Consider the following 25,913-nt stretch of genomic DNA (forward strand, 5'->3'; position numbering starts at 1 on the left):
GTACCTTGTCGCAAAGAATTGACTCAACGATATTGAGGAGCTTCTAGAGGCTACCGATTGCACAAAGGAGCATAATCTAACTTACACTGCCTATAAGCTTTCTGGGGAAGCCAAGAGGTGGTAACAAGCAAGGAAGTAGGGGTGTAAACGAGCTGAGCTACTCGTGAGCTTACTCGAGATCGGCTCGAATAAACTCGACTCGTGCTCGAATCGATTATTAAATGAGCTACTCGTGAACACGAAAATCAAACTCGATTATTAAACGATGCAAACTCGTATAAACTCGACTCGACTCGACTAAAGCTCGTGAACCCGCTCGTAAAAGGATCGACTCGTTTATTAAGGCTCGACTCGTATATATATATATATAAAACTAGTTTTATAATATAGTATATTAATAAATAATATACTATATGCAAGCATAAATTAAGTAATAAATAACAATAGTTATTAGTTAGTATATATTAATTGGTTATAGGTATATAAAATAATAAAAGTGAATAATATCAATAATTAATTATTAGTCATATGATATAATGACAATTTGTATACTTAATCATATTATTCATGTTATATAATAAGATTATATGGCTATATGATCATATAATAATATAACATTGTGTCATATGACATGTAAATATAAAATATGCAATCACTTTATTATATGTTATGAGTTTATCATTAAATACTTAATAATCATTACATCACGTGATCTAAGATCTAAGATTTAAGATCATACGAGTTGTTAAATCATGTTAATACATTAAATATGCTATCATATGATAATACTTAGATCGTATGATCATATAATATTAGTATTATTAGTAGGTAGTTATGAATTATGATTTATGACTCATAAATTCATAATGATCAATTTGACCATATTTAATTACTTATTATAGATTCATAGATAATTGTAATTCAGATTCTAGACTCATTGGCAATTGCCTTATTGTTTGCTTTTATTGCAAAATTCTAATACGTGCAAGTGCACATTATTTTGAAAATTTGTGGTTTAATTTTAATTTTTAATTTTTTTTTTTGCTAAAGTCAATAATTTAAATTATGATACGAGCCGAGCTCGAGCCGAGTACTCGAGCTCAGGATCGACCAAAATGGCCGAGCTCGAGCTCGAGCTTGGACAATAGTTTTTGTTACGCGAGCCGAGCTCGCACAAGATTTTTCAGCTCGTGTCGAGCTCGAGCTTTACTGTTTGTTAAACGAGCCGAGCCCGAACAGGCAATACCCGCTCAGGATCGGCTAGTTTACACCCCTACAAGGAAGGGACTTCTCTTGAGCGAGCCATTTCTTGGGCCTCATATGAGGAGTTTAATGACCACTTGTTTCCTAAGGTGATACAAAAGGCAAAGGCTAGAGAATTCATGGATCTAGTACAGGGTGGTGTGATTGTAGCTGAGTACGCCACCAAGTTCACCCAGCTACTGTGGCTCATTATGTGAAAGAAAATATGATAGGATGGAAAACTTAAAGACAAATAGTAGAATAATAGAATAAAGACAAGAGAATTTTATGTAAGAAAGAGAAAGAAAGAGAGAGAGGAAGAGAGAAAGCGGAAGCTTATAATGGACTACATTGTGCTTCTTTATTGCTTAATTGTTTACAATACAGAGGTCCCTATTTATAGGGTGTAAAGTAAATACAAATATGGTAATCAAATTCTCATCAAATATAGTAATTAAATCCCCATAATTTGATTACAACACACCATCAATGTAGAATATTACAATATCAATCAAATATGGAATATATGGAAAGTATATTATACTTTCCATATATTCTAGCCCTTCATATCTTCTAACATCCCCCTTCAAACTCAAGGTGAAAGATTCTGGAATCTTGAGTTTGCAATAAATGCTTATTCTTCTTCTTTTGGAGATGACAACGATCAACGACAGTCAACGACGATGAATGAAGGAAGTCGGCGACGGTGAAGATGCGCCTTAAATATCAATGGGCCAACTATGGGCCAAAGAAAGTGAAAAGAAAAGAAAAAAAAGATTGGGCCAATTACGGGCCAAAAAGAAAAAGTGAGCCAACTATGGGCTAAATAAGGCATGATATCACTTTTCAAATGCCAAAATAAAATGGGCCAACTATGGGCCAAAGAAAGTGAAAAGAAAAGAAAGATGGGGCCAACTTTTGGCCAAAAGAAAGTAAGCCAACTATGGGCTGAAATGGGCATGGGTTTTAGAGAATACCTCAAATGCCAAAAGAAAAGAGAGATGGTGCCAACTATGGACCAAAAGAAAATGAGCCAACTATGGGCAAGAATAATATGGACAACTTGGCCTCTTTTGATTTTGATTTTTTTTTTTTTTTTTTTTCACTTCTATTTTCTTCTTCTTTTTTTTTTCTATTTTTTTTTTTTATCTTCTCGAGACTACCCATTGGGCATTCACTGCCAAAACTACATCTTTTTTTTTTTTTTTTTTTTCTCTCTCTCTCTCTCCTGAACAACAACCAAAGTAGCAACAAACATTTTACCCTACAAGAATTCGCAGGAATAAAAGCAGATACGAGCACAACCTTGAAGGGGACGGTGGGACTGATGGACGGCCGGCAAAGGGGCGGTAAGATGGTGACTGCGAGGGTGAGGAGAAGCTCTACTTGCAACGGGCCATGGATGACCAGAGGAAAGGGCGCCAACGTTGGGCCTGCACAACCGAAGGAGAAGGCGCCGAATCTGAGAAGTGGACGGCGGCAGAGAGACCGATCCCGACTGTGAAGTGCGAAACTCGGCTAGGTTTGTCGGAGATCAACAGTAACAAAGTAAGATCTGACGCATGCTGTGTATGAGAGAAGCAATATCTGATGCTTGCTGTGTATGAAAGATTAAGAACAAGACAAGGGTTTTGGATTGTAGGAGACACAGGTGGCGTGGGTTGGAGTAAAGCTTATCTCCAACTCACGCGCACAACTTGTTTGAAGAAGAAGAAAAAAAAGAAAGAAAAAGAAAACACAAACCAAAGGAAAATGAAGAAAAACAAAAAAGAAGCAAAAACAGGTTCTGCTTTGGAGTGAGATTTGATTTGATTTGATTTTTTTTTTTTGGAATAAAAAAAAAAGGAACAACAATACAAAAAGAAAAGACATCTGCGGGGAAAGGAGATTTTTTTTTTTTTTTTTTGTCAATAATACACAAAATTTATGGTGAGGAGATCTGCAAAATAATGACTATCAAGAGAAAAATGAAATATAAGAAAACAAAAAAAAAAAAAATTCACAAGACCATTAGATGAAACACTGGCGTTAGCCTATAGCTCTGATACCATGAAAGAAAATATGATAGGATGGAAAACTTAAAGACAAATAGTAGAATAATAGAATAAAGACAAGAGAATTTTATGTAAGAAAGAGAGAGAGGAAGAGAGAAAGCGGAAGCTTATAATAGACTACATTGTGCTTCTTTATTGCTTAATTGTTTACAATACAGAGGTCCCTATTTATAGGGTGTAAAGTAAATACAAATATGGTAATCAAATTCTCATCAAATATAGTAATTAAATCCCCATAATTTGATTACAACACACCATCAATGTAGAATATTACAATATCAATCAAATATGGAATATATGGAAAGTATATTATACTTTCCATATATTATAGCCCTTCATATCTTCTAACATTATGTTACTCATCCCGGGTGAGGATAAGAAGGGGAATACGTTCAAAAGAGGCCTGAACCCTCGGATTAGGACCCAGATGGCTTGCTTCCAGATCAAGAAGATCAAGGCCACAACGGCAGAACAAAGGAAGATGATTTCTTTTTTATGAAGAAGGAAAACCGAGCTTCCTTATTTGAAGAATCTCTCAAGGAGACTGGCTGAAATGGTTGAATAGAGGAAGAGGACGTTTGTCCAATGCTCTTTATCCGAAGGATTGGCAGTGGTTAAGAGGATAGTCGTTAGAGGCTACCTAACTCAGAGCTCAGCCCATGGGCGCCCATTGCCCATTTCAGCCGTAGCCCACCGACAGCATCAGTGGAACCAGCCACGGCCACCGTGCCAATAGTGCAAAAAGGTTCATCGGGGACTGTGTAATATGGGTACTTAGACAGGTAATACTTGGGTGAAGCTAAATTTCCGGAAATTGCTTGACCATGGCATACCTGTAATTATAATAATTACAAGTATGCCATGGAGAATTCAGGAAATTTTGCTCCTCCGTAGCACTGCTTTACTTAGACATATTACCGGTGCATACCATTAGGACATTTCATCAATGAGTACACTGGGAAGGGCACTACATTGCTGAAGCTACAACGTTAGATGATTGACAAGCTGTTCTACCGTAATCTTTTTCTTTTTCTTTTTTTAACAATAATGTAACTAAAACCATTGATGCAATGTAAGATTTTTGGAAAATGGATCCTCTTCATTGTCCAAAAATTTAAAATAACCATTTTTCCCTCATAAATAAACTAACCTGATTCTGAAATGGAGAGGAACCGGTTAGTTCATTTAGGGGGCCGGAGGTAAAATTATCATTTTAATTGTTTGAACTATTACACTCCTCCTAAATATATCAATTGGATTTTTTCTATTTCATTTGAAACGGTGAGGACCTTCTCCGGATTTCTGGTGGGCCTCTATCTTTAGTCTGTCCTTGTTACGAGAGGCTACAAAATCGTGTTAGTACTTGAGACATATATGGTGCTAATTAATGGACGCGACTAAAAGTGTTTAATATATAACATGAATTCTAAAATTTTCATGGTCATATTTATTTTCTACAACGTTTGTGTACGGAATTCATGTAATTAAGCTACGAGTTTATCATCAAGAGAGCAGTTTAGACCATTTAGAGAGCAGTTTTTTATTTTTTTAAATTTATTTATTTATTTTTTATGAGCAATAACATGGTGCTAAGTAGTTGTTTTAAGGAAAACCTTCACTTATAGCCTTTAATCTTTCATCTCTTTTGCAATTAAGTACTTAAACTTTAAAAAGAATCACTTTAAAGTGTCTATCTTTCAATTTTATTTTATTTTTTTTTCAATTTCAACCCTTAATTTGAATTTTTCATTAAATCCTATTAAAATTTTTAAAATACCCCTATTTTTTTTTTAAAAAAAAAATATTATAAAAAATTTTAAATTCAAGCATGGATATTTTTGCAAATTCCGTTAAATTTTTATTAGCACCTAAAACAAATAGGGGTATTTTAAGAATTTTGACAAGATTTAATGAAAAATTCTTACGGAAGGTTGAAATTGAAAAAAATTGAATGATCGATACCATAAATTGACAATTTTTAAAATTTGAATACTTAATTATAAAAGTAATGAAAAATCAGGAGTTATAAGTGAAGTTTTTCCTTATTTTAAATTGAAAGTTATTAAAATAGTTGGACAATTAAAATAATGAAAATGACAACTATCGAAACAAATTTTATTTTCTTGGCATTTATTTTACGTAGATAATATTTATCTTGAAAATATAAAATCCAAAAATAAAACAAAAGACTAAACAAAACCAAGTTTTCAAAATAAAGCATAACCCCACACAAGCGCGCATATATATATTTATTGTACATTGTCCAATAATATTGACATAAAATTTCAAATTAACGATTGAATATTTTTTTCTATTTTAAAGTTTATAAAGATTAGTCTAAGAATTAATTAAGAATATCACATCTTTCTTGTTAAACAAATGTTAAATAAAATTATAATACGTACTATTTTTCATTTTTTTATGCCTTAAAATAATTCTCTTTATTTTTTTCAAAGAAAATAATTGTCTACTAATAAAGAATAACGGTATAAACAAATAGGTGAAAAGTATTTATTATTTTTCAAAAAAAGAAAAGAAAAGAAAAACTTGTGATTTGACGACACAGTAATAAATCTTCTGTAGATATTTACCACAATATCCGAACCGGAGGATTCCGGGGGACACAAGTGTAAGAGGGTACAAACATGTCATATAATTTCTGTCCAGTGATCCGGCATGGCCATTTGTACGGAAAGCAAACCATTCACTTTTCATGCAAAGATGAGTCAGATGACCATTAATTCCCTTTACTTCTTCTTCTTCTATTTTTTTTTTTTTTCGTATCGCCAAGCTCTAAATTTCAGAGAACATTCTGCTTGGCCAAAACAGGAAAAAAGTTTTCAACTTGTTCACTCTGTTTCAGTCTCCCTCTCTCTCGAACATTGGTGGCTTTAAGGCTTTTAATTTTCTGGTTCTGTGTGAGATGTCAACAGCCCTACAAACGACGAACACCTTGCAAACTCAATGAGCTTGGATTGGTAATGGTAGGGTTCATTTCTTATTCTTGGCGGGGTTTGCCAAAGTGTTTTCTGCAAAACCCATCTTTCTTCTCGTGTTTTCTGCAAAAACCATCTTTCTTTCCGTCTTTTATTCTTAGTATCTACAAACTCTCTCTCTCTCTCTCTCTCTCGACATTTTTCATGTACAGGAATGCTTTACAACTTGTGTTTGGCAAACTGTTTTCAAAACCCATCTTTCTTTTTGTCTTTTATTTTTAGTATCGACAAACTCTCTCTCTCTCTCTCTCTACATTTTTCATGAACAGGAATGCTTTATAACTGGAAGACTTGTGTTTGGCAAACTTTCTTTTTGTCTTTTATTCTTAGTATCTAAATACTCTCCCTCTCTCTACATTTTCCATGTACATGAATACTTTAAAACTGGAAGAGTTGTCGAAGATATATATACGAAATTAATTGATTTTTTTTTTTTTCAGTTTGATTATTTGATTTTTAGAAGATCTTTCTTCCCTCTCCTCTTCTCTCCGTGAAACCACTAGTCTAGTCTCATACTTAGGTTTTGTGTAAAGGAAAACTCCTGCTTTTTCATTTTTTGATTTTCTTTATTATTCACATTTCAGCTTCTGTCCATTACTATTTTTTTCCATTCACAGGAGCTCGAATTTGTTCTCTCTAAGATACTAGTTTGATCTGATACTAAATTTGAACTTGTATAAAAGATCCTCTTTGGTACAAGTATAGTTTTGATTTCTCCTGTACCATCTGAAACCCATTTTGCATCTCTCTCTCTCTCTCTCTAAATTTTTCAATGTAAAGAGACTTTCTCATTCTAGAAAACTACTTGGTGCTGATAATTTGGTTGGTTTGATGTAAAGAGCCTTGCCATCGTGTTGTGGATCTTGTTGATATATATGCATCTTCTTTCTACTCATTTTCCTGGAGGACGGGGCTGCTTAGAAGGTTTTGGGGCTTTCAACTCTTCGAAGCTAAAATAGTCTTTTCTGCTACAGGACTGCTCTTTGAGTGCGCCAGCTCAAGGTTTCTCTTTCATGCATCATCCTATTAATTGTGTATGCCTTCAAATCGTTTTCGTTTGTTCATTCTCCAATGGTTGTATCATTTCTAGAGAGAGATGATGATGAGACAGCCAGCCGCTCAAAATAAAGATCGATTAAGTACCAGGACTGAACAAACTAGACGAATGACTGAAAGAATGTACTATGGTACTTCACATGGAAATAAAAAAGTACTACATAATTAATCTTATGGTTTATGCAAAACACAAACAATTCTCATGGAAGAGAGAAAGAGAGATATTAATATCAGCTTGATGGGTTAATGTCTGTTGCTGCTAACTATTGCCTATTAGCTTATAGTTACTATATTTTTTTTTTTTTCCAGATGTTTTAAAGTTGCATTTTCTTCTTGTAAAACTTCAATTCGGTGTTTCAGCCTTTTCCTTTCATTCCTAACGTTCTTTGCATTTATTCACTTCCTCCTAATTGAGTCCACTTTAATTTGTTGTCCTTGTACTAATCTGTTGACACCATTTCTTTAAGTATTTCTTCATAATATTCAGAGTATATATATCCAAATGAATGACATGATGCACTATTTAGGAACATATTTTGGGACTAAAATCTTTGATTTAAAAGTGCAAAGTATGTGTGTTAAGAAGACAAGTCCATATCACGAAGCCACCAAAATGTTGTCTTATTAATTGGCTTCTAGGTTTTGTTTGATGTTGCTATTGTTGAATAATAAACTTAATTTTAAGAACATTTATTTGAGTCTTTTATTATTCTTGTAAGTTACTAAGTGACTTGAAGAGGTTGTCTTTTGGGTTTTTAAGAGTTATTTTACATAGGAGTTACATGGGAGTTATATGAGATGTAAATGGATGAAGTTAATGTGTAGAAGTTAAAATGGTCATTTGTATCCTATAAATACCCATGTAAGCAAGTTATTTTAATCAAGTTGAATAAAAGAATACAAAGTCCTCTATCAATTTATTGTCTCTCTTCCTTTTCATTCTCTCTTAGTGTATGTGGTTTCCAATTTTCAACAAATTGGTATTAGAGCACAGCTTATTGATCCTGGAGAAAGGGCCAATTCAACCTTTCCATTTCAATTCCCTCACCTTTCCTAAGACAATTTTGATAATTGGTGCATTCGTATGAAGGCATTGCTTGGATCTCAAGATACTTAGGAGATTGTAGAAAAAGGCTACTGTGAGCCTAGCGATGAAGCTTCTTTGAGTCCTAATCAAAGAGAGGCTTTGCAAAAACTTCGGAAGAACAATCAACATGAGGCTATGTTTGAGAAGGTGGCGAATGCAACTACCTCTTAGCAAGCATTGGAGATTCTCCAAAACTCTTACTAAGGAGTTGATAAAGTGAAGAAAGTTCGCCTTCAAACATTAAGAGGCGAATTTGAAGTTTTGCGATGGAGAGATATGGAGAAAGAGTGGAGGATGTTCGAGTCATTGAAAAGATCATTCGTTCCTTGCAACAAAGATTTTACTATATTGTTGTCACTATTGAAGAGTCGAGAGATTCAGAAACCATGAGTATTGATCAACTCATGGGATCTCTTCAAGCCCATGAAGAAAGGCTCAATAAGAAGAAAGAAGACTCATTGGAACAAGTTCTTGCTACAAAGACCTGTTTCAAAGATAAGGAAGAAGAACAAGAAATGAGTCAAAGAGGACAAGGATGTGGGCGTGGACGAGGCTGTGGCCATGGTAGAGGAAAAGGAAGAGGCAGACGAAATACTTTCAATTATGAAGAGAGAGGTCAAGCATCAAGGGGACGAGGAATAGGAAATAATTTGAAGCAATATGGAAGAAGGTATGATAAATCTCAAGTTAAATGTTATAGTTGCAAAAACTATGGTCATTATGCTTGGGAGTGTAGAAGCCACACTAACAATGTTGAAGAGAAAGTTAATTATGTTGAAAACGAGGAAGCAGAGCCCACTTTGTTGCTAGCTTATAACGGAGAAGAAAGAGGAGAGAAGAACTCATGGTATCTTGATAACGTTGCAAGCAACCATATGTGTGGAGACAAAAACAAATTTGTGGAGCTTGATGAATTGGTTAGCGGGAATGTTACTTTTGGAGACTTGTCTAAAGTTCCAATAAAAGGGAAAGGTACAATCTTAATTCGCTTGAAAAACATCAATTTATTACAAATGTTTACAAATATTTTAAGCTTGGGACAACTCTTGAAAAAAGACTATGAAATTCATATAAAAGAACTTAGTCTTTTACTAAGAGATGACTAGAAAAATTTGATAGCCGAAGTTCCCATGACAAGCTAGCAAGAGAATGTTTTTATCAAGTATTCAAATGGATGTGGCTAAATATCTCAAGACTTGTTTGAAAGATTCATCTTGGCTTTGGCATTTGAGGTTTGGACATGAAAATTTTGGCGGATTAAAATTGTTGGCACAAAAGAAGATGGTGAATGGCTTGCATTCCATTAATCAACCAGAAAAACTTTGTGAATGATGTCTTGTTGGCAAACAATTTTGGAAACGCTTTCCAAAAGAATCTACTACAAGAGCAAATGAGCCACTTCAACTTGTTTATGCGGATGTTTGTGGACCAATTAAGCTATCTTCATTTGGTAAAAACTGTTACTTTCTCATTTTCATTGATGACTTTAGTCGAAAAACTTGGGTTTATTTTTTGAAGTTTTAAAAAAATTCATAGTCTTTGTAGAAAAACAAAGTGGTTATTATATTAAATCTTTAAGATCCGATAGAGTAGGCGAATTCACATCTAATGAATTTAAAGAATTTTGTGAAGCAAATGGAATTTGTCGTCTTTTAATGGTTCCGACATCACCACAACAAAATGGTGTTGTTGAAAGAAAGAATATGACAATTCTCAATATGACTCGAAGCATGTTGAAGACAAAGAGAATGCCTAAAGAATTTTGGGCGGAAGCTATTGATTGTGCTGTATATTTATCAAATCGTTGTCCTACAAAAAGCTTATGGAACAAAACACCACAAGAAGCATGGAGCGGAAGAAAGAAGAGCCATTGGAACAAGTTCTTGCTACAAATATCTGTTTCAAAGATAAGGAAGAAGAACCAGAAATGAGTCAAAGAGGACAAGGACGTGGATGAGGACTTGGATGAGGCCGTGGCCGTGGTAGAGGAAGAGGAAGAGGAAGAGGAAATAATTTGAAACAATATGAAAGAAGGTATGATAAATCTCAAGTTAAATGTTATAATTGCAAAAAATATGGTCATTAGATATGGAAGAAGAACAAGAAATGAGTCAAAGAGGACAAGGACGTGGCTGTGGTAGAGGAAGAGGCGGACGAAATAGTTTCATTTACGAAGAGAGAGGTCAAGCATCAAGCGGACGAGGAAGAGGAAATAATTTGAAGCAATATGGAAGAAGGTATGATAAATCTCAAGTTCAATGTTATAATTGCAAAAAAATATGGTCATTATGCTTGGGAGTGTAGAAGCCACACTAACAATGTTGGAGAGAAAGTTAATTATACTAAAAACGAGGAAGCAGAGCCCACTTTTTTGCTAGCTTATAAATGAGAAGAAAGAGGAGAGAAGAACTCGTGGTATCTTGATAACGCTGCAAGCAACCATATGTGTGGAGACAAAAACAAGTTTGTGGAGCTTGATGAATCGGTAAGCTGGAATGTTACTTTTGGAGACTTCTCTAAAGTTCCAATAAAAGGGAAAGGTGCAATCTTAATTTGCTTGAAAAATGGAGAACATCAATTTATTACAAATGTTTACTTTGTTCCAAGTATGAAAAGTAATATTTTAAGCTTGGGACCACTTTTGGAAAAAGACTATGAAATTCATATGAAAAAACTTAGTCTTTTACTAAAAGATGACATGAAGAATTTGATAGCCAAAGTTCCCATGACAAGCAATAGAATGTTTTTATTAAATATTCAAGCGGATGTGGCTAAATGTCTCAAGACTTTTTTGAAAGATTCATCTTGGCTTTGGCATTTGAGGTTTGGACATGAAAATTTTGGCGGATTAAAATTGTTGGCACAAAAGAAGATGGTGAATGGCTTGCCTTCCATTAGTCAACCAGATCAACTTTGCAAAGAATGTCTTGTCGGCAAACAATTCCGAAAAAACTTTTCAAAAGAATTTACTACAAGAGCAAATGAGCCTCTTTAACTTGTTCACGCAAATATTTGAGGCCTAATTAAGCAATCTTCATTCGGTAAAAACCGTTACTTCCTCCTTTTCATTAATGACTTTAGTCGAAAAACTTGAGTCTATTTTTTGAAGGAAAAATCTTAAGTTTTTGAAGTTTTAAAAAAATTCAAAGACTTTGTAGAAAAAGAAAGTGGTTATTGTATTATATCCTTGAGATCCGATAGAGGAGGCGAATTCACATATAATGAATTTAAAGAATATTGTGAAGCAAGTGGAATTCATCGTCCTTTAATGGTTCTGAGATCACCACAACAAAATGGTGTTGTTAAAAGAAAGAATTGGACAATTCTCAATATGGCTCGAAGTATGTTTAAGACAAAGAGAATGCCTCAAGAATTTTGGGCGGAAGCTGTTGATTGTGCTAGATATTTATCAAACCGTTGTCCTACAAAAAGCCTATAGAACAAAACACCACAAGAAGCATGGAGCGGAAGAAAGTCAAGTGTTTCTCATTTGCGAGTTTTTGGAAGCATTGGCTATATACACGTACCGGATCAAGAGCGGTTCAAGCTTGATGATAAAAGCAAGATGTACATTTTTATTGGCTATGACTCAAGTTTTAAAAAGTACAAGCTTTACAATCCAAATTCTGGCAAAATTGTAATTAATAGAGATGTGGAGTTTGATGAAGAATACTTTTGGGATTGGAGCATTCAAGAGGACGAAAAATATGATTTCTTTCCTTTTCTTGAAGAAGAAGAAGAGTCAAGAAACGAAGAGTTCACTACGCCTTCTCCATCACCAATAAATTTTAGTACACCATTGTCATCATCTTCGAGAGGAAGTTCTAGTGAAATGCCACCACACATAAGAAGTCTTCAAAAACTCTATGAGGTAACAGAGAATTTAAATGATGATCTAACTCTCTATTGTCATTTTGTGGATTGTGAACCAATAGGTTTTTTGAAGAAGCATTGAAAGATGAAAACTAGAGGAATGCCATAAATGAGGAAATCAAAGCAATTGAAAAGAACAACACATGGGAGTTGACGACTATTCCAGAAAAGCAAAAACCCATTGGAGTGAAGTGGGTGTTCAAGGCAAAGAAGAATGCTAAAGGAGAAATCGAGAGATACAAAGCAAGGTTGGTTGTCAAGGGATATAGTCAACGACCCGGTATTGATTATGGTGAAGTTTTTGCTCCTATTGCATGATTGGAAACTATAAGGATGGTAATTTCTCTTGCGGCTCAAAATAAATGGAAGATTTATCAAATGGATGTAAAATTCGCTTTCTTGAATGGAATTCTTGAAGAAGAAATTTATGTTGAACAACCTATAGGCTATGTCATCAAAGGGAATGAGGAGAAAGTTTTCAAGTTCAAAAAGGCGTTGTACGGCTTAAAACAAGCACAAAGGGCATGGAATAGTAGAATTGATAACTATTTTCAAAAGAATGGCTTCATGTCCTCATGAATATACTCTTTATGCTAAGGTGTGTAAAAATGAAAATATTTTGTTTGTTTGCTTGTATGTGGATGATTTAATTTTTACAGGCAACAATCCAAGTATGTTTCAGGATTTTAAGAAAGTAATGACTCAAGAATTCGAAATGACAGATATTGGCCTCATGTCCTATTATTTTGGAATTGAAGTAAAGCAAATGGAGAAAGAAATTTTTATTTCTCAAGGAAGTTTCGCAAGGGAAATGCTCAAAAAGTTCAAGATGAACAATTGCAAACCTATTAACATTCCGATAGAATGTGGAATTAAATTATCAAAGCATGAAGAAGGAGAAAAGGTGGATCCAATAATCTTCAGGAGTTTAGTTGAAAGTTTGAGATACTTGACATGCACAAGGTCGGATATTCTCTATGGTGTTGGGCTTGTTAGTCGCTATATGGAGTCACCTACCATAACTCATTTCAAGGCGGCTAAAAGAATTCTTCGTTATGCCAAAGGTACAATTGATTTTGGTCTATTTTATCCATCTTTTAATGAATTCAAACTTGTGGATTATAGTGATAGTGATTGACTTGAAGATGTGGATGATAGAAAGAGCACCACTGGATTTGTTTTCTATTTGGGGAGTTCGGCATTTACTTAGAGTTCTAAAAAGCAACTAATTGCGACACTTTCAACATGTGAAGCTGAATATGTTGCAGCTACATCAAGTGTTTGTCAGGCAAGTTGGTTGAAGAAATTGTTGAAAGAGCTACACATGCCACAAGAGGATGCTACGAAAATTTTTCTTGACAACAAGTCGGCACTTGCATTGGCAAAAAATCCGGTATTCCATGACCGGAACAAACACATCGACACAAGATATCATTTTATTAAAGAGTATTATCAAGAAGGGGGTACAACTCAAGTTTGTGAAGACTCATTATCAATTTGTAGATATTTTTACAAAGCTCTTAAAGAATGAGATTTTTAATAAGCTACAAGCATTACTTGGAGTCACTAGAAATTAAGTTTAAAAGGGGTGTTGAATAATAAACTTAATTTTAAAAACATTTATTTGAGTCTTTTATTATTCTTATAAGTTACTAAGTGACTTGAAGAGGTTGCGTCTTTTGGGTTTTCAAGAGTTATTTTACATAGGAGTTACATGTGAGTTATATGAGATGTAAATGAATGAAGTTAATGGGAAGAAGTTAGAAGAGTCATTTGTATCCTATAAATACCCATGTAAGCAAGATATTTTTAATCAAAAAGTTAAGTAAAAGAATAAAAAGTTCGCTATTAATTTATTGTTTTTCTTCCTTTTCATTCTCTCTCTTAGTGTGTGTGCGGTTTCCAATTTCCAATAGTTATATAGCTCTTTTCTATTTTGTCATATGTACATGTTAATATCAAGTTAGTTGCTGTCATTTTACAACAAACAAAACCTTAACTTGTGTTGTGAATGTATGGAGACTGTTCAAAATGTGCGCAAGAGAAAGGATACAGCGAGGACAGGGAGAGGTCGTGGGGAAGAGAGAAGAGGAATTGAGTTGAATGGCATAGTTGGAATAGAGGAAAAAAAAAAGTTGTGGGTAGCAGAACTAACACACACATAACTCACAAGTCACAACTCTTCCCAAAACAAAGAACAAAATCAATGATTTGAGGAAAATAGATAGAAAATCATTCCCAGAGTACTGTTTCTTATTGAAAACTCATGAAAATTACACAGAACTGACAGCCGAAGCCGTCCTTATTTAGCTTAATAGTAAATAGATTTGCAGCCTTACTGAAACACACAATTAAGTTGGTTTTTTGCGATATCCGCCGGACGGGACTATCAACTTGTTCGGATGAGTAGCGTGATACTTCTCCTCGAGACTTGTTCCGAATGAACTACAGAACGCACGTCTTGGATCTCCTATGAACCCCTCGTCGTCTAGACCTGGTTCAAACAAGCATCTCGTATTTCCATGCTAAACAAAGCTCTCTAGACCCCTTTCCAATGTCTTCGCAGTAAACTTGTCCTGACAGGTTTTAGGCCTCGTCTAAACGCCAACGTCCTTGCCCGTTTTCTTCATGAAATCAAACACCAACTGGTCTAGATCATCCTCCCTAGGTTGGAGAGGATTCGCCCTTGAATTTCACCCCCTCATCAAATAAGTCTTCCATGTATGGTAAAAGATGCTTGACGTTGAATACATCAGATGTCTTGATATGACTTGAAAGTTTCAACTGGTATGCATTGGAATTGATCTTCTCAATGATTTCCAACAGTGGAATCTTTTAAGCAGCAAGCTTCTTATACTCCAACAGGAAATCTGTCTTTGGGGAAAGACGAATAAGTAAAGGTTCAAGGTTTGAAAGAAAATAGTGTGACACGGCTTACAAAAACAAACCCAAGAAATGATGAAAAGGCATAAGAACCCAAAGGATGCCTAAGGGGGGAGTCATATAAACGAAGGATAACGGCTGGCTAATAACTCCACAAAATGATTGATTGACATAAACCTGCCACTATCCCGTTATGGATGAACATGAATTCTTTTCGACAGTTCTAGGAAGCAGAAAAATTTGAAGACTCATGCACCACAACATAACTGATTTAAAATTGTCATTTGTCAACTCGCTGAGCGTAACCAAAACTAGGTTACAAGTGGGTTGCTAAATGCCGAGGGCTACTTTTTTGGGACCCAAAAAGCACTGGCCTACATTCAATGCCAAACTAAAAGAAGACCAGATTCAAGAAGTGCCCCAAGTTCATCTTAATGAGTTAGCAAAAGGGCCCCACCGAGCTACTCTCGACAGATAAGAGTTGGCAGTGAACCGACATACATCTTATTAAACCAATTGCTGCTGTACAACCAAAAGGTCTTTAGACGACCAAAATCCCATTGAATCATATCAACAAGGGCTCTACAAATTGTTTATGCACGATTGTAAGGTTGATGATGACCATAATCCTAATGAACGGTGCCAACAAAAAGCCCTTAACCTAGCCAATGTGCAATCATTGAAGGAATATGAACGCACAGTCCTGGCATACTACTGCGGGAAGCCTACAACTCAACTCGTGAAGAACTGTTCCTAATGATATGCGGCTTACATTACATCATATTGGGCAATTAACCATAGCATTATCATGTACCCTTAATCGTATTACCTTGGACAATTGATGAGATTGAGGTCATATACCCTTAACTATATCTTCTTGGGCAATTAGCTAGCATATGGTCATGTACCCTAGATCATATTACATTAGGCAATTGGTCACATACCCGAAACCAAATTATATTGGGCCATTGGCTAGCTTATAGTCATGTACCCCAGATCATATTATATTGGGTAGCTGGCCAGAGCAAGATGGACAGTCAGAATAGGTCCATACAATCCGTGACAAGCCATTGACCGAGCCGCTACCCAATGCGCGACGAAAGAGATTGTTGGTCCCTCAACGACAATAAAAGACTCAATGACCCAACCAGAGTGTCCGAAATCAACAATACAACCACAACCATCATACAAAGACAGTGATTGTGTCTATGATTCATAACGAGAATCAGTAACATGAGGAGGATGTAACATTCAAGAAATAGTTTGGGTGTTTTCTAGTTATTGAACCGTAATATTTGGATTAGTAAAACACTTAGAAAGTTTAGAAAGTTTCAATTTTATGCTTGACATCCAATTGATCTCGAAAGAACTATGGGTTTCAACGAGAATTGGACATTAAAGTTGATACTCTAGAATTCGAAGGGAAAGCGCATCCAAATTAATTCATTGATTAGTTGCATACGGTAGAGAGAATCTTTGAATACAAGGATATACAAGATCATTGCAAGGTGAAATTTGGGGCAATCAAGTTGAAGAAACATGGCTCAATTTAGTGGGATCTGTTGGGACGAGTTACAATTATTCAAGAGACAAAAGGTACAAGCACACAAGAGATAGAAGTTACAAGAACTCGAGAAAGAAGAGTTACAAGATGATAAATTAAATTTATTGTTGTTAATGTAGAAGTAGAAGAGACTTGTAACGTCCAAACTATTTATCTATAAATAGAATAAAGTCTTGTACATAATCAAATGAATTAAGGAAAGATGTAGCAAAAAAAAAGGCTTTGATGTGTGGATATAGGCCATAGACCGAACCACCTTAATTCTATGTCTCTCTTTTTTGTTCTCATATCTTTCTTAAATTATATATTCTTAAAGGAACATTTTAAGAAGAGAAGAGCACGTGAAAGGAATAATCAAATTGTGACATGGGAAAGATGCGATTAAGGTGCTTAAAAAGAAGTTTCTTCTAGATAATTACAAGAAAGATTCTTTCCTTAAAGGTTTCATAGTTTTAAACAAAAAGAATTATCTATTGATCGAGGATTATACTTATGAATTTGAGTATCTAATGTTGTGGTGTGATGTTGTGAAGCTCGAGGAGCAAACCATGTATAGCCTGTTAGCTTGGCGGGTTTAGTGCTTAAATTTGTGATGTGGTGCAATTACAGCTTTATTGGAGTTTTAACGATGTGTGGAAGCTTGTAGCAAAGGTTGAGAAGCAATTGAAAGAGTCTCGTAAGGAAGGTCTTCGTTCCATAAGTCGTGACCCTTCAGATTAATTCTGCCAAGACATCATCATCCAAACCCCCTCCAAAACCAAAAATTCCAGCAGTTGGTCCTAGTAGTTCCAACCCTTAATAGTCGTCTGTTAAGTGTATGTGGCTAAGGGGCTGGAATGCTAAGTGGTGGATTGCAATGCAGTAGTAGCTTCTCTAGTTTATCTTTATCTATGCGGGGTATTAGTAGTTCAATTCTATTTTGCTTGTTGTTAGTAGTCTATCAGGTTATCCCTAGCTTGTTAGCAGTTATCTTTATCTCTTTGTTAATCTTCTTGTTAGTAGTGTAAGTCACGGGTATGCTACCAGGAGTCTTAGTGTCCTGTTTTAAGTAGAACTCTATTGTATTTTTTTAAATAAGCTGCATTGCTATGGAATGAAGGTAACCAAGAAATTATTCAAACCTTGTGTTTGTACGAGTCCAGAGCTTCTCTAATTTCTATAACAAAGGAGGTCCAGGATTCCTCAAAAATCCTACAAACTAGAATTGTTTTATCTTTCTTTCCTCTAAAATAGGGAAAATTAAGGAAGAACGATCCTTGTAATTTTCCAGTTCACAAAACAGTTACGCGTTCAGTCACTCAAGATTGTAACAAAGTGGTATCAGAGCCAAGCATGTCAAACCCACGTCTGGAACGGCTAGAGTCTGAAGTGGGGTCTCTCAGAAAAGAGATGCAAGAATTAATTGAAGGGTTGAATGCTCAGATGAGTGCACAACTGAAGGAGGCACTGTCAAAGAAGAAAAGCCATGAGGATACATCATCCTCTAAACATGGCAAAAATAAAGGAGGTTTAGGTTCATCACAGGGGTCATCCAATACAAAATTGGCCAAGATGGAGTTTCCGCGCTATGATGGAACCGAGGATCCAACCTGTTGGCTTTGTAGGGTCGAACAGTACTTTGATTTTCAGCAGACGGAGGAAGAAAATAAGGTATTATTGACAGCCTATCATTTGGAGGAAGAGGCACAATTGTGGTATCAGATATTCAAAGAAGACATGGAAGATATTTCGTGGGAAATTCTAGAGGGAGCATTGCATGTAAGATTTGGTCCTACACAATTTGAAGATTTTTTTGGAGATCTGTCAAAATTGCGGCAAGTTGGAAGTGTTAAGGAATATCAGTGTTTATTTGAGAAATTGTTCAATAGAGTGGGAAAACTTTCTTAGGGGCATCAAGTGGGATGCTTTGTAAGTGGGTTGAAGGAAGCTATTTGGACTGAAGTGCAAGCTGCAAAGCCAATGACTTTGACTGCAGCTGTGGGGCTAGCTCGTCTCTTTGAGGCACGTGTGATGGCACAAAAGAAATCTCAATTTTCTTTTGACTCCAAATAGAAGCCATCTCAACCACACAATTCCTATCAAGCTTCATCTTCATCAAGGAACAACAGCCCACCCATTAAAAGGCTTAGTGAATCAGAGATGAAAGAAAGACGTAAGAAGGGGCTATGTTTTAATTGTGATGAGAAGTTTCGACCGGGTCATCGTTGCAAGAAGTTGTTCTTGATCGAAGGGATTTACCCAGAGGAATTGGGGGACGGAGAAGACGATGGGGCTGAGGCGGAACCAGAATCCATGGGCGATGGCGGTGAAACTCCGGAAATCTCTCTCAATGCGTTGGCTGGAGTCTCACATCCTCAGACGATGAAGGTGCGAGGACGATGCAAAGGAGGAAGGGTCATGATGTTGGTGGATACAGGCTCAACGCACAACTTCTTGAGTACTGGTATGGCACGAAAACTGGGTCTACAAGCAAGGGTAGCTGCAAGTTTTGAAGTGGCTGTAGCAAATGGGGAGTGAATACACAGTGAAGGTCGATGCGTTGGAGCCCAGGTATGCATCAATGATGCTGAATTTATTCTGGAATTTTTTCAGTTGCCAATGGAGGGTTGTGAAGCTGTGCTAGGGGCCCAATGGCTACGAATGTTAGGACAAATTATGTGGGATTTTGCTAACTTGTATATGAAATTTACATGGAAGGGGAAGGACATGGAGTTATGGGGGATGAGTGTACCTAGGAATAGGTTTGTGGATTCTAAGGGAATTTTGCAGGGAGTTCAAAACCAGCAGCTGGGATTCATTCTGTTTTCCATAAATCTGAGCATGACTCAAGGTGGTCTTAGCTCGAATAACCCGGACTTGCTTCAATTGCTAGAGCATTTTGCAGAACTTTTTGAGGAATCTCAACGACTGCCGCCTAGGAGGAATCATGATCACTGCATTCCACTTAAACACGGGACGGATCCAGTTAGTGTACATCCAGATCGATATCCCCACTATCAAAAAACTGAGATTGAGAAGATAGTTTCTAGATTACTAGAAACAGGGATGATTCGGCCTAGCACTAGCCCTTACTCATCACCAGTATTATTGGTAAAGAAACATGATGGTTCTTGGTGAATGTGTGTTGATTATTGAGCACTAAACCATATCACAGTCAAGGACAAATTCCCCATACCGGTGATTGAAGAGCTGTTGGATGAACTGCATGGAGCAAAATTTTTCTCTAAATTGGACTTGAGGTCCGGTTACCATCAAATCAGAATGCATGCCGGGGATGTAGACAAGACAGCATTTCAGACTCATCAAGGGCACTACGAATTTCTCGTGATGCCTTTCGGCCTCACCAATGCCCCATCTACATCCAAGCACTCATGAATGACATCTTCTCCAAATTCTTACGTAAGTTTGTTCTTGTTTTTTTTTTGACAACATATTAATCTATAGTGCAAACTGGAAGGACCACATGAGTCATGTAAGAGTTGTATTAGAAATTTTGAAAGAAAACAAATTGTTTGTAAAGAGGGAAAAATGCCAATTTGGCTTGGAGGAAGTAAAATATCTAGGCCATGTTGTTATCGAAAAGGGGTAGCAATGGATCCAGAAAAAATAGAAGCAATGATGAGTTGGCCTAGCCCTAAAAATATAAAGGTTGTACGAGGGTTCCTAGGATTAATAGGGTATTATAGGAAATTCATTAGAAAATATGGAGAATTACCGAGACCCCTTACCCAATTACTCAAAAAGGATGCCTTTGGGTGGTCACCATTAGCAGAGGATGCCTTTGAGGAGTTGAAGAAGGCCGTGACTAGAGCTCCTGTTTTGGCATTACCAGATTTTTCTAAGGGGTTTGTAATTGAATGTGATGCATGTGGGAGTGGTATAGGGGCTGTTTTAATGTAGGAAAGGTGGCCCATTGTGTATTTCAGCCAAGCTTTACAGGGACGGAACCTCCAATTATCCACCTATGAGAAGGAAATGTTGGCGTTAGTCATTGCAGTACAAAAGTGGAGACCATACTTGCTGGGCAGCCACTTCATTATTCGTACAGATCACCAAAGTTTGCGCTATTTATGGCAGCAAGCTATCACAACTACAGACAGCAGAAATGGTTGGTTAAATTGCTTGGTTATGATTTTTCCATTGAGTATAAGAAGGGCGTGGAAAATGCAGCAGCAGATGCACTTTCAAGAATGGCTGAATATGAAGAGTTGGCTGAAGAAAATACAGCAGCAGAAGCACTTTCAAGAAGGGTTGAATATGGAGACTTGGCTGCCATGTCTCATCCCATACCTCATTGGTTGGAACCAATTCAAGAATAAGTTACTTCCAACCCACAGTTGCAGGAATTAGTAAAGAAAATTGAGGCAAACGAGGCTGTAGGGGTTTGGGAATACAAAGGTGGGCTGATTCTATTCAAAAACAGAATCTATCTTGCAGCTGATTCACCTCTTATTCCTATTGTTATCAAGGAATATCATTGTAGCACTCATGAAGGCTTCCACAAAAACACTCCACAGGATACGATCGGTTTTCTATTGGGTGGGTATGCGAGGTACTATACGGAGTTTTATTCAAGGGTGTGATGTGTGTCAAAGGCAAAAAGTTGGTACTACTCAACCAAATGGTCTGTTACAGCCCTTACCAATTCCGGAGGCGATATGGACCGATATTTCTATGGATTTCATAAATGGCTTGCCAACCTCGAAGGGAAAAACAGCCATATTTGTGGTAGTTGATAGATTATCAAAGTATGGTCATTTTACTCCCATCAGCCATCCTTATACAGCCCCTGCTGTGGCACAAGTTTTCTTTGAACATATTTTCAAATTACATGATATTCCAAAGACCATTGTATGTGATCGTGACCCGGCCTTTACAAGCTTGTTTTGGAAAGAACTCTTTCGCTTGAATGGAGTACAATTCAATTTCAGTTCTACTTATCATCCCCAAACTGATGGCCAAACGGAAGTGGTGAATCGTACCATTGAAATGTATTTACGGTGTTTTACTAGTTCTAAGCCTTGAGATTGGGTTCAATGGCTGCCTTGAGTGGAATTTTGTTATAATACAAGTTTACATTCTTCATTGGGGTGCACTCCTTTTCAGGTTATCTACGGAAGAGAACCACCTACTTTGCTATCATATGTGCCCGGTACATCGAAGGTGGCAGCAGTGGAACAGCTATTGGTAGGCTGAGATGTCATTGTTAAAGAAGCTTGAGAACGTCTGAAAGAAGCTCAAGCCAAAATGAGAAGAAAAAAAAACTATGATCAACACCACCAAGAGAAGGAATTTAATGTTGGCGATTGGATCTATTTGCGCCTCCAGCTGTATAGACAAATGTCAGTAACAGTGAGAAAGAATTTGAAGTTGTCTCCCAGATTTTATGGCCCATACCAGATTCTAGACAGAATTGGTGCGGTTTCTTACAAACTCAATCTTCCCTCTAGATCCAAAATTCATCCTATTTTTCATGTATCCTTATTAAAGAAGCAAGTGGGTGAGCTGTTATGGTACAAGATACATTGCCTTATGTAGACAATGCAGATGGAAGGTTACTACCAAAACCTAAGGCGACACTAGATTATCGCACCTCAAAGGGAGTTACTGAGGTTTTAATTCACTGGGATGGAATGTCACCTGTTGATGCCACCTGGGAGAACTTAGAAGACATGCAGCATCGATTCCCATTTTTTGTCCTTGAGGACAAGGACAATTTCAAGGGTCAGGGAGTGTTACTTGTATGTGGCTAAGGGGCTGGAATGCTGAGTGGTGGATTGCAATGCAATAGTAATTTCTCTAGTTTATCTTTATCTATGTGGGGTATTAGTAGTTCAATTCTATTTGGCTTGTTGTTAGCAATCTATCAGGTTATCTCTAGCTTTTTAGCTGTTATCTTTATTTCTTTGTTAATCTTCTTGTCAGTAGTTATCTTTATGTAAGTCACGGGTATGCTACTAGGAGTCTTAGTGTCCTGTTTTAAGTAGAACTCTATTGTATTTTTTTAAATAAGCTGCATTGCTATGGAACGAAGGTAACTAAGAAATTATTCAAACCTTGTGTTTGTACGAGTCCAGAACTTCTCTAATTGCTCTAACAAAGGAGGTCAAGGATTCCTCGAAAATCCTACAACTAGAATTGTTTTTTCTTTCTTTCCTCTAAAATAGGAAAATTAAGTAAGAACGGTCTTGATAATTTTCCAGTTCATAAACTAGTTACGCGTTCAGTTACTTAAGATCGTAACATCATCCATATTTTAAATGCCAAGGTATTCATCACATTGCTTTAGATTGTCCTAATTAACTATAAAATTATTTCTCTTGTGGAGGAAGACGAACGCGAAGAAGAAGTTTTGGGTCAACCAATCTGTGATGAGGAAGTGGTATATGCGGACCAAGAGAAATCTTTGCTGGTTTGTAGGAGCTTGAGTGCAGCCCATGTAGAAGATAACCACTGGCTTCGCAACATCTTCCATACGAGGTGTACTTCTCATGACAAAGTATGCGATGTGATCATTGATGGGAAAAGCTGTACGTGAGAATGTTGTGGCAACAAAGATGGTGGGTGGAGCTAGAAATTGAATCTTAAAACAGAAGATCAGCTCAACCATACAAGCTTTCTTGGCTTCTTCGCAAAGGTAATGAGGTAAAAATTCTCAAGCGTTGTCTTGTTCAAGTAATTGGTAAGAAATATTCGGATGAGGTACGCATTATGTAATGTTATACCTATGGATGCCTGTCAGTATATATTATAGAAAAGTGGTACATGATGAGTTCAAAAGTGCCAATTCTTTTGTGAAAGGTTCAGTGAAGCTTTGTGCTAGGGCCTACTAAAATAGGGAGTTGTCCCAAGCCTTCTAAAGGGAAGGGAAATAATTTTTTGTCGAAGGCCGAAGTCCAAAAGGCCATAGTAGAGTCTAGTGAAACCTAAGCTCTTGTTTTAGAGGAAAATGAGGAGAAGAGTGAGCTGCTTCCTATCATAGATACCCTACATATTGTACCTGATAAATTTCCACCTGGACCACCTGCTACAAGAGATATTCAACACTACATCTAGTTTAGTAGGCCCTACATAAAGCCATGCATGTTCTGTGTTATTTTTCATTCAAGTTTGAGAAAATAAAAGTTTATGCCGTTGACTCTTTTTTTTTTTTTTTTTGAAGAGTTTCCTTCGTTTGAGTGCTCTGTATCTATAGTCTATTTTTCCATTTGAGTGGTGAGTGTGTTCTTTGCTATGTATCTCATGAAAATTGTCTTTGAGTGGTCATCTCTACAACTATGTATCCCTTAGGCCTTAGGCGGATTTCTTTTGGGTTGTGAGATCAATTACCCTTATGTTTGATCTTTGTATAATTGTTCGTTGTTCTTAGTAGTCTGGGAATTTTGACCTTAAAGTTATATTCTTTGAAGTTGTTTGTGATTTTGGGGATTATCTGATATTATTAGAAAGTGGGGCTTTATTATTATTCTCTAAGTTTGGATAGTTGGTATTGTTCTTCTCATTTTTGCATTTTTCGGAATTTTTCAGTGTCATAACAGTATTATAATCAATTAGAGAACCCCTCTATAGCAAGGGGTGAAAATTCTGACAATTAAGTGTGATACCTTAAAATATTTTGAGGCTTATAACTGTCCATAGACCTCTATATATAACGATCAGTAGCCGTAGACTAACATTATCTTCATGGTCTTAGATTAAACAGGTACTTTAATTTGTTGGATTTCATATTTCTCACAATTGTTTGTTTATCACCTTAATCAAGTGTTTTGTCTCCTCCAAAGTAACTAATCCTTAATTTTCTTTAATAGCTAAAATGTGTGAAACATTTTCTCGGACAAGGATTTGCGAAGCATGTGCACAAATATTAGCTAGCAACCGGTTTATAGTTAATTCCTACAAACCAGTTTATAATAACAAAACGTATGAAAAATACATGTTATTAAAAAAAAATGTGCATGCTTCTCATATGTTAAGGGATGCATGTCACTTTAAACCATCCATGAATTATTTGAGTTTAAGCCAAACGGACAGAATTTATCAGAGCATGAAGTATATTTTTTTCACTATTGATAAGGGTTTATTTTGGTTGAATCCTGCAACTACTTGCTCTAATATGGTGGGATTAAGGTCGTTAGGGTTTGATGTAGACTCAGATTAGTGTTTTACAATGTTAAGTATTGGGAATGAAATTTAGGGTTTGATAGACATGGGGCGATTTGCAGATATGATTTTTTTTTCATCATATTGAGAGAAGAAGAGAGAGGAAAGAATAGATTGAAGGGGCAAGTAGAAGAAGGATGAGCAATAAAAAATGACCAATAGAGAGATACTAAGGACCAAGCAAGGCTCTACGCTGCCAATTATCAATAAATGTCAGCCTCACAATAAAACCCTAACAAAAACCACCTGAAAGGCATAACAAAATTAATAATTACTAAATATACGACATATTACCATTGCTGCTTATTGGACAAAAAATAGTTATTAATTAATTGATTAGGGTCCATAGACCTATTTTTGGGTTTCCATAGTGGATGATTTCTCCATCCAGGCCATTTTTTTATCTTATTTTCTTTGTTAATGTGAATATCAATGTGCATGAAATATTGCAAGTTTTCTGTTCGTTATGTTCAACCTGAAGTAGACATTCAAGCTGCATAACGAATGCAGTGAAGAAAGTCATAATGAAATGAAAATGAAATAGAAAAGAAAAGATAGAGAGAAAAGAGAGATTTTTAGGTGGTTCGATGTTAGTTAGACACTTACGACATCCCCCACTAAGAAGAGCCTAAAAGGTTACATCTTGCTCTTATTATTTGATGAAATTTATATTTATTGGAGAATTTGGGTCGGTAAAATTAAATATAAGTATGGTAATCAAATTAAATGATTTGATTATAATCAAACTTAATTACAATCAATTTTATAAGTAATACATACCTATTTATGGAACTATATCTTATATTCTAACGTGCAGAACCAAAGAAAGCTGTGGTATTTATAAAATGTAAATCTATTTCAGCTGCTGATCAACCATGGATCGGTTGTTTTGGCCAGTTGAGCGAAACGTTTGCTTGTGAGGAACTAGTATTTATCTACTAATTAATTTGCATGTGAGGCATGTAATTAACAATTTTTATTTTTTTTTTCAATTAAAA

This window comes from Alnus glutinosa, chromosome 11, assembly GCF_958979055.1.
Source record: "Alnus glutinosa chromosome 11, dhAlnGlut1.1, whole genome shotgun sequence".
Classification (NCBI taxonomy): Eukaryota; Viridiplantae; Streptophyta; class Magnoliopsida; order Fagales; family Betulaceae; genus Alnus; species Alnus glutinosa.